Source organism: Corvus brachyrhynchos, unplaced genomic scaffold, assembly GCF_000691975.1.
Source record: "Corvus brachyrhynchos isolate BGI_N302 unplaced genomic scaffold, ASM69197v1 scaffold116, whole genome shotgun sequence".
NCBI lineage: Eukaryota > Metazoa > Chordata > Aves > Passeriformes > Corvidae > Corvus > Corvus brachyrhynchos.
Genome location: NW_008240221.1, coordinates 5566557 through 5585563, shown reverse-complemented (window position 1 = coordinate 5585563; position 19007 = coordinate 5566557). Strand labels below are relative to the sequence as shown.

The 19007-nt window shown below is 38.7% G+C and overlaps 1 protein-coding gene across 4 annotated transcripts in view; it reads right to left on the bottom strand.

Moving 5' to 3' along the window:
* The window catches only part of GREB1 (growth regulation by estrogen in breast cancer 1), an 89382-nt gene extending 79024 nt beyond the window's left edge, over positions 1 to 10358 (bottom strand). For 3 of the 4 annotated variants that reach the window (XM_017745075.1, XM_017745076.1, XM_008641783.2), the window contains exon 1: positions 10172 to 10352. The gene's annotated coding sequence lies outside the window, so the exon portion shown is untranslated. Of the gene's footprint in view, positions 1 to 10171 lie in introns of all 4 variants that reach the window. The other variant, XM_017745077.1, reaches the window with a different exon arrangement.
* Positions 10359 to 19007: the final 8649 nt, after the last annotated feature.

Below are 19007 nucleotides of genomic sequence, written 5' to 3'. Positions count from 1 at the left end.
TCCCAGCCATTCTTCTCACCACCCTTTTGATATCCCAAGGCTTCTCTACCCTGACCTCTGCACTCTGACATCCCTATTTGAAGGACGGTCAGAAATGTCAAAAAATTCTTTCCAAATTTAGCCAATGAACTAAGGATTTATTTTGTTTTATCACAATTGCTTCATGTCCTAAGGTACTTGTGGGAATACCAAGAAGATTTTACAAAGAGAGTAGAAGGAAAAGTGTCAACAAGAAAAAAAACTTTTGAGTTTTTGGTTTTGATACCACTCTCAAACATCTGCCTTCTAAAAGCCAACTGCTCTGTCTAAAATGCCTTGACAGTGCCATCATGATGCTTTGATTGTGCACATGTACCCACAGTATTTCTACCTAATCAGTGTCATAGAGAATTCTACTTCTAACACGCAGATGTTGCTTGCTGACATAACTTCACTCAATAAACATACACATTTTAAATGGTGTGCATGTTGTATGCTAAGGACTGATACAGATTTTTATACATTCGTATTTTATAACATTTTTCAAACAGTGTTTCTCTCTAGACACCTGTGTTATTGATAACTGGAGCAGTTTTCCCATTTTCCAGAATATTTAGAGAATAATTTTCCACAAAACTACCAGAGATTACCATGGGTGCTTTTAAACAGTTTCATTTCCCACCTTTCTGAGGGATTGAAATTGAACAAAATGGTCAAACAGAAATAATACACATCCAGACAAAACCCTGGAAGTCAGGCAAACACCTAGAGAAGCACCCTTCTCCCCTTCATTATTATGGGAGGTCCTACTGAAAACCCACTCTAAATATGTAAGTGAACTCACATGTACAAGTAAAAACTCTTAACAAGACCAACCTACTGAGGATCCACACATATGCACAAATTTGGAGTTTAGCCAAACTAGTGACTATATTCGGTCTCTTGTGCTTTGACAACAATTTTTGTAGCACACTGCTAAAATATCATCCTGCCATGAAGTCCTATTGCTCGAAATGAGGACAAAGTCTGCTCCAAAATTTGATGGATTTCACAGTATACAATCTTCTAAACTAACTTTGGTTTAATAAACTATGCCCAAGTGGTAAATTGTTTGGCTTTGATTTTTTTTTTAAACTGGCATTGATACTATTTTTTCCTACACTGACAATATTCCTCCTAATTTAAAAGTCAGTGATGTACCAGTGTTAATGCAACAGATAAAGGGTAACAGATAAATGTCAACATTTTAAAAATAAAACTATTCATCATTTATAATGCAAACACTGGGATTTATAATGCTTGTTTTAAAGCCAGTTCTAAATCACCTTATATTATCTGCTCAGCTTAGCCAATGTTTATTTACTTTAATGTCTGTCAGAAAAGAGTGAAACTGAATTCACAAAAGGAATGGTGTGGGATTCAAGCAGCCAAGAATCTTGACATCTTTAAAAACTCTCTTCTCCTCTATATTAGTTTACTACCATAAAAAAAATAAGGCATAAACCAGCAAGAAAAAAAGTAGCAAAGAGGGGGAAAAGATGTGTTTTTTTAGAAGTTTTAGAATTCATAAAGTTCTCAGACAAAATGCTGATGATAGCCATATAAGGGCTGTTCAAATTGATCTTTCTGGTTTTGGTGAGTTTTGAATTAAACCAGACCCCAAGGATTTCTGTTCAGTGATAGATCCTGAGGATTTATGTTCAATGTTTAATCTTGTTTGTTATTTTTAAAATAAATTGCATGTGCTTAAACAGAACAGGGGGCCTGATTCTGAATCAGAGCCCTCAGAGCAGCTCCAGCAAGAATGTAAATTAGATAAAGTTAAAACAGGGGGAAAAAACTTAATGAACCCCAAGTCTACAAATATTTTCATTTAACTGAATCCTGACCATGGATCATTCAAACTACTTGTGAACAGGCAACATACGTACAAACCTAAGGTCATACCTATATAGCAAGAAGAAAATACTGAAAAATCAGTGGCACTAATTAAATGCACACAAGGCCATCAACAAATCTTCCACTTCTGGCAGTGCCCACTGAAAGATTCCAATCTATTTTATAGAGGCTCATTACTGCTCTGCTGTTGGAAATTATTGCCCTGCCAGTTTTACACACATTGTTTTCCTTGTGAGCAATCTCTGACCCTCTTTGGTAAAAAAAGTTAACACTGTTATAGTAATAAATCTTCACCAGCCCTATTAATTTCAAACAGAATGGATTAGGAGCCATGCACAGGAGCAGCTCAACTGGCACAGTCACCTCTCTGGCAGAAGTGCAGTAAGGAGTTATTAGGGGCAGGAACCATCTCAGCCAGCACAGTTGCAGTCAGAAGAGGATGTGTGAATAAAGCCTTAGTAAAACACACTAGCTTTTCATGTGCATGCATTTATACACAGCCCTGAGTGTTGGCAAATACTTTGGCTGCAGTTACACTTAATTCTGATGCAGGTAGAAGATACAAGGAACAGATTATTCCTTTGCAGTCCTGCTGTTTGTCAGACTATTTCTCATGCATTGTGACAGCGTCTTTAGGAGTTTCCAGACTCTCATCACATAAACTAACAAATACAACTGTGAAAGCAATTTCTAATTGGATATATCAAAAATTGCACCTTAAAAAGAAAAGTTTATTTCATCCTGGACCCACAGAAGCACACAATGGAAAAAAGAACCAACCAAACCTCAGAAAGCTTTCCCTGTAGATTAAGATCTATTTGCAAATTTAAAGGGATCATTCTTACTGAGTAAAATTTAGCTTGAATTCAATATAGCCTTTTTTCTTTAGAAAGTGAACACAGTGCCAAAGAAACAAAATTACATGCAAAAGCACTGCCACCTAGGAGTGAACGGACAGCGAAGCAGCATAGCTAATTTGAAATGGCAATAGCACCATCCATAAAGCTTTGTTTTCTTGCTGCCATCCTAGACACCATTACTTCACACCCAGACTGACCTGTCAGCACGACCATACACCTCTACTGTTACGAGCATCTGGCTCAGGAAGAGATACCAGGACTTTATGCCCAGGACTGGAGAATTGCCTGAATTCACACTGCAAGACCGTGTTCACATCACCTGATGCCAGGCCAAAGTGTCTCTGGGCCTCAGCTGGGCCTCCATGGCTATAACTATTTGTGTGTGGTCTTTTCCCCAGTCAGTTTCATTTCATTATTATGCAGGCTGTATTGAAGCTTTTGTCAGAGCAGCTTTTTTTGGCATGGAACTAAAAGCATGCGATACATGAACGGGGATGTTGCATCACATTACACACAGAGTAGGAGACCTACTTCAAGAGTATTAGAGAATCGTGTGGGATTAGGAGAGTCGTAAGTAATTGTGTCATACACTTTGCCTAGTGGGAGCACTCTTTGAAATAAATTAGCTCCAGAACAATGCTTAAGTTTTTCCTTGGAGAGAAATCATTGAATTTCTGTAAAAGAGAACCCAAGAGAGAATACGTTACACAGTGAACATTGTCAGTGGGCTGAAACCTGGGAATGAACTCAAGCCAAGTCACCTGCCCCACTTGCTGCACTCTTTTTCACACCAACTGATACTCCCAATTGGATCCCTCAGCTGACTTTGCCTTTCCCTTGTGCATATGAAATGCTGGCTGCATAACAGAAAGAAAAAAAATAAAGTAAGCATCAGAATATATTGGGAAACTTCACTGGATAAAAGAAAAGAAGACACACACACAAGGAAAGACATAGTAACATCTATAGAAGACTATCCACAATCACTGCCTGAAATTTCCAAATGTTAGTATTTTAACTGAAAAATGTAACCTGACCTTTTAAGATTGTAGGGATCCTTTAAGGCACAGTAATAACTAAATGCTAGAAATGCATAGGTATAATAAAGCATTTGCTTTTTTTAGGTACTTTAAAGTCATTATCTAGACCTTTATTAGGCACATCTATTTTATAACATATGCAGTGAGAAATTCAGTAGAAGACCTGAATTATAGCTGAAGAATATTACAATTTTCTAAGCTCTCTACTAATCAGCCAAACTGCAAATAAAGACATGTATCTACTCTGATATGAACAGTACCTGGGATCATTGGCTTCCCTGTATGGGAAGGCAGCCCATTAGATAGATTTAGCCGCCATACAAAAACATCCATATGCGTATTGATGTTATGGCTTGATGACTCAGATGGATGGGAGCACAAAATTATTCAGATTAAGCAATCTTCTAGATCATACTAAACATATGTGAATTAAGCTATAGAAATATATGGCAGGATCATATCAGAAAAAAGGAATACTCAGTGGTGGAGCAAAGACAGGTCCATTAAGGACTAGCAGGTCCATTAACCAAAGAAACTCATTAACACAGCTATCTGAACTGGTATGAATAAGACCAGTTTTTGCATCAGCAAACCCAATATCTGCTTAATATTCCCAAGGAAAATACTGTATTTCCCTTTTATTCTGTCACCAGTTCTAAGCACATCTTCCCAGAAAATGGCAACACTACCTGATTTCCTAGTTGTTCCTCCTATTATTCCTCTGAACAGGAGCCCTTCTCCCTTCTGTATTAAAGCTCCATGTCACAGTTAAACTGGAAGAGGTAGGATTGTCAGTGTAGAGCAGACAATTAGAATAGATGGTCAGTCTACTGCTTGTAGACCAGTACATGAAATTAACAGCTTGCCAAAAATCCCTACTTCCATCTTCCCAGTCCACTAAAAGAAAATAAGATTATGATTAGGTTTGATGGAAGAGGAAGTAAATGGCAGAAGAATTAAAGATATGTAGAGCATGAAGCTGGAAATGCAGTTTACAAGATAGAAGTGGTTTAGTGCAAAGTAACCAAAAGTCTCCTTCTTTATGAAGGCCTCAAAGACAAAAGCTTTTAGCCATGAGTAGCTATGACAGAGCAGCTGAAGAAGCATGCATGCAGTTAGGCGAGGGTAATTTACATAATTTAAAACATATGTAGTCTGTCTAGGCTTTAAACTGTTGTTTATGTACAAATTGTAAAAGAGCATATAGTTCAAGCTGAGGCCACATGAACATATTGGTACTAATGTTCATCAGTGGGCTGATGTAGGCAAATAGGAGATACTCTAAAAATAGAAGCTGTTATAATTCTGTTCTTTCATCTCTTCCTTAATTTCCTTGCTGCCTTAGGCATGGAGAAAAATGGCAGGTTGTCTTTTCTAAGTTAAAATACTGTGAAATTCACAGCTGACACTTCAAAGATGCTCAAGATAGTTACATAAATTCTATTTCATACAGAACAAAAGTCACTGTTATTTTGAAGACAAACTTCCCAAGATTCTTAAAAGATGACATCTTTTTGTAAGATGACAAGATGAGGGCTCAGAGTTATAGTACATGGGGTGTCATCAGACTAGCAGCCAGTCACCCATGGGGTTCAACAGGGCTCAGTTTTAGGGCCAGTGTTATTTAATATTTTTATAAATTATCTGGACAGAGAAGTAGTTTGCTGAAAAACCTAGGTAGGAGGAGCTGTGGAGTCAATCGAGGGTCAAGAGGCCTTATAGAGAGAGACACCTACAGAGATTAGAGAGCAGCAACAACCAAAGGAAATTTAACAAGAGCAAGTGCTGGATTCTCCATCTCGGATGGAGCAATCCTGGTTACACGTACAAACTGGGGTGGAGAGAAGCTCCATGGAAAGAGATCTGAGGGTTTGGATTAATGGAAATGTGAGTCTGTGCCCTGGCCAGCCAAAAGGGCCAACCATGTCATGCGAGGCACAGCATCACAGCCATAGCAAGCCTGTCGAGGGCAGGGATTGTCCCTCCTTGCACTGCATTAGTGCGGCCTCACCTCAAATGCTGTGTGCAATTCTGGGTGCCTCAACTTAGGAAGGACATCAAACTACTAGAGTCTGTCCAGAGGAGGGTGACAAGATGTTCTCAAAGGCAAGACTTGAGGAGTGGCTGAGGTCACTTGGTTTGTTCAGCCTGGAGAAGACCAAGGGGGACCTCATGGTAGTACACAGCCCCCTCAGGGTGGACAGCAAAGGCAGAGGTGCCAACCTCCTCTCTGGTGAGCAGTGAGAGGTCAAGAGGGAATGGAATGAATCTGAATCAGGGGAAGACAGCATTATGTCGGACATTAGGAAAAAGTTCTTTACTGAGATGATGGTTGGACACTGGCACAGGGTCAGAGCACCAAGCCTAAGAGAGTTCAAGGAATGTCTGGATGCTCTCAGTCATATGATTTAGTTTAGGCTCTCCTGTGAGGAGCAGGGACCAGATGATCTATCTGTATGGGTGCCTTCCCAATCGAGATATCCTATGATTCTATGCTTTTACTATATATCTTCTTTCCTGTGGTGTTAATAAACTTTCTACAAATAATTTTTCATTTTTAGCTACTGCATAATTATATAAATATGCCATCAACATAATTACAGATTGCTTCTAGTACATGAAGTACTGCTGTAGTGTTTAACTAGAAGAAAGTTATTTTCTTCATATAACACTCAATCAGCATATTTCACAGCATATTTCCTACAGTATACACTGTCTAAATGGCAATTTTCTTTTACTGTTTCTTCAGAGATATACCAATGCCAATGTTACTTCTTAGACTTCCTTTATTCCTCACATAAACATTTAAGCATGAAAGGTAACATATGGATAATGGCAACTGAAGGCAGACTGAAAACAAACCAATGATCTTTGGAATCCTTAGGTGTAACTATAGAGGTACAGATACAAATACCTATAAAATGAGCGTAAGTTTCTCATAAGAAGAAAAGAAAATAATATACTACAATATATACTAAGAAATACTACAATATGCTAAGAAAATAAGAATTTCATTAGTATAATGTAGTATTTCCTGCCACAGTCTGTGTAAAAGAAGTTTTGAAGTTTTAGTCAGATTTCCCAACTGACTGAATCATTAACCATCGTCTATGTGGGAAAAAAGCAAAGAAATATTCAGCTGTAGTTCAAGAAGCAATGCTTTCCCTGTGCACAGGTAGAATACATGAACACAGGCATGTTTTTGTGAAAGTAGGGATGTTTACACATAGATTTTGGTTTGCTTTCGTTCCACTAGCCTTTTATGCCCCTCATGTAGCTTTTATTCACATGAAATAAATCCCTGGCTGTGCCTGATCTCAGCTGAGAGTAAGTAGATGCTTTATTTTGTATGAAGGTGAAAAAAAGGAGTGACAGATCACTTATCATTCACTGTGCAGGCTTTGTATTCATTAGAAAAACCACAATCAATAAGAACCAAAGGCAATTTTCCCCTAAAGATAACTATGCCCAGCATCACTAGAGGGTCTGGGAGTCTCACAAGCTTTCATTTATTAATAAGAACCACCTTTGAAAGTTTACAACTTCCTAATCCAAATTTTGCTTTACTTAACTCTGCTACGTAAAATGCCTTTTTTTTTTTTTTGTTATATAAAACTATACTGTTTTTCTCATGGTTACTTTTACAGTGTGCAAGTTCCATAAGCTTCAAATGCAGAAAAATTGCAAATGTCTGACTTTGCCACTTTTCACATTTTATACAGCAATCACTTCTGGGTTCTGGGGACAGGTGTTGTTTTATTAAAAGAGAATGGAAGCCAGTAATTTCTTATACAGAGTATATTCTTACGGTTTAACAAGGAAAAACAGAATTCAAACCATTGTTTTTAACTTGCTATTTCACATTAGAAAACTCTTTCCTTAACTTTGTGCATATTATGCATAGTTTTATTGAATAACATGAAATCTCATCTGAGAGATTCGGAACTATTGTATCCAAAGACAGACTACCCTAACAAGGTATTTAAAGACAGACACAAATAGACAGTAGACTCGAGGCATAAGTGAGAAGAAAAACCGCATATTCCCAATACCAAGGAATGCACACGTTTTTAACAGAAAATAAAAACATTGTGCCTAATTGATATTCACAAAGCAAAGATGATCAGAGCCTAAGTGAAATTCCATTCCTAAATCATTCCTTTCTGGGCTTGTGCTTATTACATCTTCTGTCAGGAGCTAATCTCACGTGATAGGCCTGATCCAAAGCCATTTGAAGTCTATGGAATGTCTCTTCCTGACTTCAGGGAGCTTTGCATCCAGCCCTTATAAACTTCAAGAACAATACAATTCATGGAAAAGTTGTTTTAAGAGAACAATAGCTAACTATTGTCTCAATAGAAAAGAATGTTAGCGTCAAATGAAATTTACCTGCAATGGTAGATTTGTGTTAGGCTTCTTTTGTTAATGTTTCTTTATACATCTAACACAGCTAAAACTTTCCAAAGTGAGAACATGTCATTTCTTTAACAGAAGCCACAGAAAATCAAAACTGTAGTAAAAACAAAAACAAGCAAACAAACAAAAAAAAGAAAAATAAAAAGATCATTTTGTACTAAGGAAACAAAAGATCACTTTTAGGCCTCAATTAATTCAATGTTTACTTAAATAGCTGTACATTAAGGACAAAGCAGAACAAGAGGTTTCAAAAATATATCCACTGTTCCTGAAGTCAGCAAATCAAAAGATAGATTAAAGAGAAAAAAACAACCAAACAAACCCAAACTAGTATAAGCAAGGGGGTGGGCTGACAGGAAAGCAAGTTATTTTGTGTTTTCTGTTCTAATAAAAATCCTGATTGTCTACTAACTTAAGTAAATTTCAAAGCTAGAGCTGACAACTACCACACCAGACGTGGTAACCAGTGTCAGACTGTTACTTATATTCTGAAAATAATAATATAACTGAAATAAGCCCAGAAAGAGCAATTAAGATCATTGTAAAAGCTGGTGGAAGAGAAGTCCCATTGCTGGGATGTGGCTTTTCTCTCATTTGTAAGAAAAATGAGGCAATGTAGACCAGTACAGAACCTGATGTTGATCCACTTGTACCAGTAAATTTACACTGATGAAAAAGCAAATCAAACTGAAGTCTACCACCTCCAAGTTCCCAATGCACCAGAGAGGTGGTTCCAGCTTCCTCCCTCACACATCAAATCAACTCACTACAGCTATTTTAGTTAGCTAATGTTGAGATGAAAACATAAAAACTTCCAATTAAGCACAAATATTCCAGAATGTCCAGCTTTGGAAAATGATTCTATATTTCATTGAAAACAAAACAAAACAAAACAAAACAAAAAGTCATTAGGTCCTAAAGACTCTCATTCATAAGACATACAAACCACTGCTAATTTTCTCTGCAGGTGGTTCAACATGTTTAACAACAAACACTGGCACTATAACTTTTATTAGTTAATAGTTTTCAGAAGAGTCTATGAAGTATTAGATCTAAACAAATGTAGCCCATACCTCAAAAAGTAAAGTAAATGAGACAAAGCACAAGCAAAAGGCATACATCAGTTTCTGCAATGTAGAGATGCTATAGTTTGTCTCCTTCATTTAAGCTCCCAGTATCCACAACTGAAAATAAGCATTTCACTTTATAAATACACTTAATCAAATTGCTGATTTTTTAGTCTAAGTGGATGAATTACACAAAAGTAGAAATTTCATTTCAGGCCAGTACAAAATTGTGGTTTGGTTTTTTTCCCTAAATGAAATGAAACTGTATTTCTCACGTCAAATACCATACCTTGTTTTGGTATCACAAATATTTTCTTCAAATAATTGTCAGCCCATTTTGTTCGACTTTTTAAATCACATTATTTTGGGAATTTTGCCCTTTTTTCTTGTTGTTTGCTACTAACTGCATTTTTGAACTGAAACACTGTCCTAAAATGAAAAATAAAACTTTCAAGTAAAAACAAGTCAAAACAATATGCAGACTTTAGCTTTTCTTTTCTTTTTTTTCTTCTGGCATGCACAAAGTAATGAATTGTTTTGTTCACTCCAAAACTATATTTTGGGTAAATAAACCATTTGTATCCTTTGTTAAGTCTCATTTATCCATGTATCAGTTTTGCTCCTACACTATTCTCTCCTCTTCCTACACAGGCAGTTGGGACACAAACTGCCCGCACCTAAAATATTGCTGGCTGGTGTCCCGATCCCCTCGGACCTGCTCTGCTCCCCTCTTACTCCGTTCCTGTTGCTGCTGGGACCAACACTTCCCTAACCTTCGGGAGACCTGGGCTTCCACTTACCCCCCTGCCGTCTCTGAGCATTCCCAGGTGCTGATAATCTTTTCTATTGTTGCTGCTGCTTCCCCTTATTTTGGCAGAAGCTACAGCTTTGCAAGTTGCATGGATCTTACCTCTGAGACCCTCTTTGTTGCTCTGTCTGCGACCACGCTGGAAGCAGGGAGTGATGGATATTAGGAAAGCATGAGGCTCCCCTCGCTGTTTAGCAAGCGTGGTCTGCAAAGAAAGATAGAGATGCTGCTCTCTCCTCCTCCTCCCCCCTCGCTGTCCCAGCTTCCTCCTCCCTCCTCCTTGCTCCCTCCTTCCTATCCACGAGCTCTAGCTCTGTCTGTGTTCCCACACAATGCGCTACCTCTCAGCACCAGCTACCTAAGGTCAAGAATACAACCCCTCACCCTTCCCCCGCCTTTTCCTCTCCGCCCAGGCATCCTCACCCCTGCTTCCCACGGAATATGGTATCTTCCCAACCAGACGTGCCTTATTCGGCTCTGGGGTCTAAAGAGCAGACAATTTCAGCAGCCCCGGGGAAAACAGAGTTATAAAACAGAAGATGCATGGGGAAGACCAGGGATATAAAGGGAAAGTGGAAGACGTTTGAAGAAATTGGAAACTTTGGGAGTTTATATGTGTCTTTAAAAAAAAAAAAAAATCAACTCCCAGTAGCCAAAGCCTGACACTTGGGAGATTAGTTTAAGAGATCTATACAGATAAAGAAAAGTGCCCTGGATAGCTAGTTATCTCCCAAATCCAGCTTACCTATTGTTTATGCTCTTTGTTTCTCAAGCTTTATTCTAAATAGCTTTTTTGTAAAGAAGCTTCCAAACTTTTCCCCTGCAAAGCCATACTTAAATACCAGCACACTCTGATGATGCAATAGCAAATGAAAGGGAAAAAGGAGCCAGTAACAATTTTTAAGATTATAAACTATCAAATAACCCCTTTAAGGTCACAGAAAACACAAGCATAAGTCCTCTGATTTTTCAGCTTGAATGACAAATGGTCTTTTTTCACTTTGAGCAGTTATGGTGACCAGAAGCACTTTCGGGCAACCAGTATGTGGCTCCCAAAAATCACATATAATTACAGCTGACCAGCATGCTTTTCTTAATTTTAGACACATGATAAAGCAGTCCTTCTAAAGTGTTTATGTTTGTTACAGAGACTCTGGAGAGAGGTAGGTGATGCTAAAGACTTCTAAAAAATCTTGATTGCTAAAGGTTACACACCTTATTTAGGTGGACAGGATCTCCCTCTGGAGGCCTTGAGGGGCTCATGGCTCTCTCCAGTGATGTATGGTTACCAAACCATACAGATAACAGTACCACTCCTAAGCTGTACCAAGGACTAAGCCAGAGTTTTTGTTTTAAGAACAGGTAAACTTCAGAAATAAAGAAGATTTAAATGAGGAGAGAGAATCAGATTTCTATGTATTTTGGTGCTAAAATACCTTATAATATCATCTGGATGCTTTTATAGAACACTCCAGAGATGTCACATTATCAGCACAATTTCTGAAGGTCAGAACTTCTTTCTGGTCAGCAAAGGAAGCTTCAGAATGGACAGGTCATTTGGAAGTAACATATCACCAGGACTGGAGTTTTTTTTACACAAAATACAAAGCTGCTGATTTTTTTTCTGGCTATAAGATTAAGACATATATATAGCTTAAACCAACTTCAATACTACAAGAGTAAGTGGATCACCAATGGCTGACTGATGAGGTGAACACTGCTGTAATGAAGCTTGATGCCTTGTACAGCACAGAACAGAGAAGTGACAGAAAACTATTCAGGATACACAAATATAGACTGTGAAATGTTGCAGGTGTATCTCATAGTAGGGGATGATTGAAAAGGCAGGTTCAATTAAGTACTAATAAATGAAAAACAGTGGATGTGTATTACTGCAGGCCTAGGCCCTAGGGTGCCTAGGGTGTATCACCGTGTCCCGCAGCCGTAGAGAGGAAGAGGAGAGAAGATACAGCAGGCAGGAATTGTGCAGCAAGATTGGTTTATTTAATTATTTTACAAACTCTTTTATAGACTTTTTTCTTCATGGTCTAATTGGACAAGGATCAGCCACCCCTTGGGGGTGATTGGCTAAAATCCTAAAACATCCATTGTCAAAATATTTTTCTACTATACCATAAACAAGACTTTTCAAGGTTGCAGGTGGCTTGGTTGTTTACATAACTCTGCTGCCTCTTCTGTGAGAGAGAAAAGTCTCTCACGGACTTAGAAAATAGCAAGAAAACCCTTGCTAGCAGCATTTTTGTATCTACAGATGTGCAAGAAAATATCTGCCCTGTGGCTCTAACAAGCCATAGTGGCACTCAGAGCCAAGATGCTGACAGTATGGGTACTCTACAGAGATTTGGAGATCAGTGGGAGAACAAAAGCAGCTAGCCAGAAGAGTCATCTGTCCAGAGAACGGGAGAAGAATGGTCAGGGAACTAAAGCTGGGTCCAGCTCTCCTCAGTCTCTCCAGTGCAGGAGCACACCAGAGGCAATGGGCATGCCAGTGGCACGAAGTGCAGTCCTTTCTCCTTGCAGCAGACAACTCTTTCTCTTTGAATCAATGTTTTTGCCACTGCTTCAGCCAACAGCAGCAGCCACAGAACCAGGCAATCCCAAACACACTTCCTCCTTACTATCTGCTTTTGTCCAGGTTCAGGGAAGTAACCTGGCACAGAGAGAACGGAGGGATGTTGCTCCCAAAGCCACACTTCACAACACCACCCTTTGATGCTTTTTTCCCTGCTCTTGCTGCAGCTGCCAACTGTATGTGCATAATGATGGACTCCTACCCACTTAGTAAAGAGTGGGTTTGAGCACCATAGACAGTTTTCTGAAAACAGCTCAATGCTCCCTAGTTGCCCAAAAGGCACACACAATGTTTTAAGAAAAGAATAGAGAATAAAGAAGAAAATACCAGTTTGACATTGCATTAAGTCTACACTTTAGACTTCTTGTACCCTGACTGGATATCTGATCATGGGATCATAGTTAGCATCTTTGAAGGGACCACTGGAGGTGTCTAGCCCAATCTCGCAAAGACAGGTCAGCTATGCAGTGAGTTCACTTAGGGCTTTATCCAGTTGTGTCTTGGAAACTTCCAAGGATGAAGACTACACAACCTCTCTGGACAATCTGTTCCACGATTTTATTGCTCTCATGTTGGGGAAAAACTTTCCTTTTCCCCTTTCTTTTTTATTTCCCCTTCAGATTACAATGTTATTCCTTTCAAATGTCACATTTGAAAAGGCTACAGCAGAACAGAAAAGCAACATACAAGAGTGACTAGACATTTGAAATAACTTCCACACAAACAGGTTACATAGGTTAGGAGTCTTCAGATTGGAAAATTGGTAACTGAGCTGATAAATATCTATGAAATTGAGAATAATATGGAAAAAGTGAACTTAAAAGAAATTCTTCCAGTTTCCCATAAAACAGGAATTACAGAGCACCAAATGGCATGATTAGGGAACATATTTGAAACAAAAACGTTATGTTTTTTCTAACAAGTTGAAATTATAGAACTCACTGCTGTAGAATGTAAAAACTGATCATTTTTACTTTCCTATAATTATATAAATTATCATTTAAAAATAATAATTTATTATTATTTATTAGAATTTGCCTTCTGATCAGAACCAACTCAAGGTGAAGAAAAGGAAGCTCAAGAAGACCTTATCACTCTGTACAACTACCTGTAAGGAGGCTGTAGTGAGGGGGGTGTTCATCTCTTTTTCCAAGTAATAAGAGATAGGATGAGAGGAAACAGTCTCAAGTGGCACCAGAGGAGGTTTAGATTGGCTATTAGGGGAAACTTCTTCACCAAAAGGGTTGTCAAGCATTGGAGCAGGCTGCCCAGAGAAGTGGTTAAGTCGCCATTCCTGGATGTATTTAGAAGATGTGCCAGTGTGACACACAGTGACATGGTATAGTGGTGTACTTGGCAGTGCTGGGTTAATGGTTGGACTTGATGATCATAGAGCTCTTTTCCAACCTAAATGCATCTCTGATTCCAAGGTTCCTCAGTACTGCAGGCAAAACTGCATTTTGCCATTCCTCAATGGTAAAACAATGAGTAATGGTAAAACAATGGTATTACCATTCTATTTTGTTGTGGTGGAAATGTGAGAGGATGGGAAGGACAAGAAAAGAGGCAGAAAAGTCTGCTTAGCTTTAATCCTCTGGGGCTGGAGGTGATCTCAACTTGCTGGAGGCCTGGGACCTGTTTACAAGGGGTGTTACTCCCTGCTGGTAAGACATGGAAGCACTGGGGCTGGACTAGCAGAGCATGGAAGAATGCAGATGCCTCAAAAATGGAAACAAGTGCTTGAGTTTTTCCAGTGGTTTCTGCTTTTCCAGCATCTGCCTACAGCTTGCCCCTTAGTGGCAGGTAACCCACTTTCCCAGAATCTCTTTCTCCTCCATCTTCCCTCAGCACAAGCAGGTGCCCCAACATTTCTCATCCATTTCAAGTTCTCACTGCTATGAGATAGTGAGAAACTGGAGGAAAGGATGGCAGTGGTCAACCAACTTCCCTGATAGGTTTGAATGACTTTTATGCATCTAGACACAATCCCACCATCAGTGAATGTGCTAAATCATAAATCTCAGTGTACACATAACAGCGAGCTACTCTGATTTCACGCAAGCACTGTAGAACACTTTCTCATAAGACAAAATTAAATAATAAAATAAATTTTAAATAAAAACCCACCAAAACCAACAAAAATATTAACTTCAAGGATACTTTGAAATTCAAGATATAAAGATAACCACTTTATGAGGACACACTTCAACTTTTCCACACATTTAAAGCTAACAAAATTAAATAAATCAGTGAATTTTACACCACCTCTGCCACAGAAAAGATACAAACAAAAAATATAATAATGCCCTTTTGCAACAGGAGTCTTCTTCTGTTGATAAACTCCTTAGTATGGATGAAAACTTCCACCAGGTTCTCTAAAGACCTTTCCCTAGAAACCCTGAGGCTCTGTCAGATGATGGCAAATGGCTTGCTGCCAAACTTCCAAACCTTCCTAAGAACACAATATTCACTGAACCTTTTCAGTAGGACACTGGTGTTCATATACAGCAAGCACTTGCTATTTACACAACCCTAATGTCACCTTAAGGGTCCTTTCTCCATCTATATAATTTATTTTCTGAATTACACATAGAAGAAGCAGGAGGTTCAGTTTCTGTCATGAGCTAAGCCCTACATCTCCAATGTGATACCACATCCATGATTTTTAAGTGTCATTCAAGATATGACAAAAAGGAATGCTGTTTAGCACTGTGCTGCTCCAGTCCGATTAACTGACTCAATCTTCCTCATACTCACACAAAAAAAGGGAAGAAATAAGAGATCTGCCTTCTTAGATTAAAGGATGACTACTTGCCATGTATACAAGAAGAATTTTTTTCCAGGCAGATTAAGCTGAGCACATCAAGAAAATTCTACTATTGCTGGAAACAGATTTAAGTCATTACATTTTACAGCATAAAAATGTATACCTTTATGCAGCAGTTAGGACCTTAGGGAGGCTTGGAAGCTTATACAGACTGACATACTAATATACAAAAATATGGATAACTCTATAAGCCCAAGTAGTTTGAATAGGTATTTACAGCTATTGCTGTCTTTCATCGTTTTGTACTTTTGCACTTTTGCAGGAAGTTATTTCCTCTGGCTCATCTTTTCAGCATGTGCACCTAATGCAAGATCCAGTCACAAGATTATTAACATGAAAGGGAAGATTGCATTTGATACAGAATTGTAGAGTTTTACAGAAGGTGGCCTTGGCTTTAACTGCAGAATGTTGCAACCACTATGTACATAAAGAAAAAAAAAGGTATCATAAAAGGTTATAAAGGTACCTGATAGGGTATATATTTCCAATTTCAGGATCATATACATAGTCTAATAAATATTAATAGGATATTCGTGTAACAAAAACAATGGGAAAATAATGTGATTAAAACAAATTTTTGAGTATCACAATGGCAATATAAAAATCACCAAAAAAATCCCATACTGCATGAAATTCAAACCTTTCACCATTTCAGTCCTGCATGAGGTTCACCAGTAAAAACTTTTACAAAGCAGTCAAATTTCAGCTGCTCAAAATAAAAGTAAAACCTACATGCCTAAGTAGTTCAGGGTAAAATACTAAGTTACGCAAGTAACATAAGAAGCATTTTCAAGAAAATTATGTTTTGACTTTCACATCCAGTCATTAAAAAAAGTTAGTGAATCCACTATTCTGGGAGGTTTTGATGGTAAAAGATCAGATTTAGGAAATGAATTATTGCCCCCTGGTGGGCAATAGAATCAATGTAATGAAAAAGAAACCAATTTCAGATAAAGAAGCAAATCTTTTATTTTAAGAACCATGTTTTGTACAATTAATGTCTGGAGGTATTAAAAGAATGCACAGTCATTTCAATATGCATTAAGATAACAGTAAATGAGGAATAATTTACATTTTCATCTACAGGAGTAAGAAAGAATGTGTGATGTTTAATTATCAGCTTTATAAAGCGTAAATAATAACACACTAGAATAAAACTCTTTATCAGCAGAAGGCTACAGCAAAAACTCCTGATAGTCGAGTCAGTTACTTCAAAATCTAATTTTCATTTAAAAGAGTAGTAAGGCTTTTTAATTTTCACATAAATATAGAAAACTCTTCCTGAATCTGAATCTGTGTGGGGCTCTTCTCTGCTCCATTAGATAGGTCATCAGGCAAGGACAGAGAGGCACGGGAACAACAGGATTTGATCTTATGACTGGCTAGAACAACAGCATAGTTAAAAGTTGAAGCAATGTTTTCCACATGGGTTAATACAGGAATTCATGTATCCTAATCCTCAAATTATGAGTTGTTAGCCTCCTCCTAATATCTGACCAGCCAACAGCCACCAATTCCTATTCAACAACTTTAATACTGCATGGCACATTCTTGCATCACCTGAAACTAAAATATCTACTAAAATATCTACTAAAATATCTATCCTAGATATCTACTCCAAACCATTTTGCTGTTCCAGGCGGAAAAAAACCTGCTTTATCACAGTGGGTTTATACAATCTGTAATTGCAATGATAAAATACATCTTCCAGAATACAAAAAAGAGAGAAATGTTAATTCCTTATGGAACTATGTACATCCCCACAGAGAAGTTAGCAATCAGATTATGTTGCCCATACAAAAATGAGCATTTTTACATTTCCATGTAATCATGTGTCCCTTCCAAGACAGGAAAACATGCACCTGCAGCAGTCCAACCTTGCCTTGCAATACTGACAACCAGCATTTGCATGACATCTTTAGATGCACAACTCCAAATCTCCTGAAACACAGACATCTTGCCTTTGAAGAGCTGTAACACATTTTTTTCTTTTATTCTTTTTAATTCATTAGAGCACAAGAACAACTCACCTTAGTTCTGCGCTTCTCTACAAGGACAATTATTACCGCAAGTACTTGACTGAAAATTGGTTGTTATGAAGAAAACTCCATCCTCTATCAAGGCATCTGATATATCATTGGTGATACCATAAGCTGCTCTAAATGAATGGCTAACTGGAAGGGCTATGAAACACATAGCAAATGAAAATTAATTCAGTATTTTTTCAAGATAATAGTGTTAGTTGACATGTTAGGTCTGACATATTAGAATATGAACAAAGTTCTTTATGGTTTTGAATTCCTCATACCAGACTGGCAGTTTTATACATCCAATGAAATCAGGGAAGTGACTGGAAATTTCACCTGAAGTATGGGTGGGAGAAGCAAAATAGTTCATAATTCTTTAAGCAAAAGAACTCCATGACAGACTTACCTGCTGTAGAAGAGAGTTAATTGCCATAAAGAGCAATCAAGCAACAAATGGGCTGTCTAACAAGGAGCAGTATTTTAAAGAAATGTTTTTGTCTGACAAACAGAAGTTATCTACGCAATTGGACATTTTGAGACTACTGCTGAGGTTGGCAAATGAGCGAGGCATCAGTGCTTGGAAAACGTTACCAGAAGTATGGAGGAAAAGGCAGGAGCAATGGAGCTGGAATTTGGGAAAGGATGTTGCTGCGAAGTAAATGGACAGGCATAGTTAGGACACGCCACATTTGATGGCTCCTGTCAGGCCCTAGAGGAATACACCTTGCCCTTCACTCACAAACCTCTTGTAATTAATTTATTTCTGATATGGGCATTCTCTCTGTGTCTCTGCTGTGAGCAACACACACAGTTTTGGCTGCCTCATACTAGCAAGTAATGACAAAAGCAGGTAATTAGGCAGGAAATCAATACTAATTATTCTCACACCTACTTGCATGGCAATGCTCAGAATGCTTTCTCCTTGCTCATGCTGTTACCTGGAGGAAAGAGAAACCTCCCTCCTTGCAGTAACCAGTGAGGACCTTCTTCTTGAGGTCAAGCCATATGAGAAGCAGCTGAGGCCACTTGGACTGTTCAGCCTGGATGAGACTGACGGGAGGCCTCACTGCAGATACGGCTTTCTGCTGAGGAGGAGGGGCAGACCCTGATGTCTTCTCTCTGGTGACCAGGGACAGGACCTGAGGGAATGGCCTGAAATTGTGTCAGGGGAAGTTTAGGCTGGACATTACAAAATGGTTCTTCACCCAGAGGGTGGCTGGACACTGGAAGATGCTCCCCAGGGAAGTGGTCACAGCACCAGCCTGACGGAACTCAAGAAGCATTAGGTAGGACAATGCTCTCGGGCACCTGGTGTGATTCTTGTGGTGTCCTGTGCAGACCCAGGAGCTGGACTCGACGATCCTTATGGGTCCCTTACAACTCAGCATATTTTGTGATTCCTCCCCTTAACCCACGCTGGCCGCTGCGCTCAGTGCAGCACTCCCGCTGCCGGCAAAGACGAGGACGGGGGCGAGCACACCCGTTCCTCCC